Source organism: Penaeus monodon, chromosome 25, assembly GCF_015228065.2.
Source record: "Penaeus monodon isolate SGIC_2016 chromosome 25, NSTDA_Pmon_1, whole genome shotgun sequence".
In the NCBI taxonomy this organism is placed as follows: domain Eukaryota; kingdom Metazoa; phylum Arthropoda; class Malacostraca; order Decapoda; family Penaeidae; genus Penaeus; species Penaeus monodon.
The window spans coordinates 36,026,447-36,026,840 of record NC_051410.1 but is presented as its reverse complement, the minus strand read 5'-3'; the positions used below and the strand labels follow the sequence as shown (position 1 = coordinate 36,026,840).

General features: G+C 43.9%; 1 protein-coding gene across 1 annotated transcript in view; it reads right to left on the bottom strand.

Annotated features, from left to right (window-relative positions):
* The window catches only part of LOC119589380 (cubilin-like), a 70,980-nt gene that overhangs the window by 41,258 nt on the left and 29,328 nt on the right, over positions 1-394 (bottom strand). The gene's annotated exons all lie outside the window — the stretch shown is intronic.

Below are 394 nucleotides of genomic sequence, written 5' to 3'. Positions count from 1 at the left end.
GTCTAGGTATTTGTCTAATCTATTTATCTGTTTGTTTTATATATCGTCTTCTTATCTCTGATATACATCATGGAATTTCTTCTTAGCCTTGAACGACGCTGGAACCTCGTCGTAAATCTTGGCCCTTACCTACTATCCGCACAAAGAAACCTCGTGCCTACGGTCAAAAGACAGTGAAACCTCGGGCTTACCTTCAAACTAACGTGAAACCTCGGGCTTACCTTCAAAACATAGTGAAACCTCGGGCCTACCTTTAAAACAACGTGAAACCTCCCTATTCCCTTCAATTCACTCCTTGAAACCTCGCCCTTACCTCCAAACACTCACGAAACCTTCCTCTTATCTCCAAACACCACGAAACCTCCCCATGAAACCTTCCCCCCTCCCTAAGAAA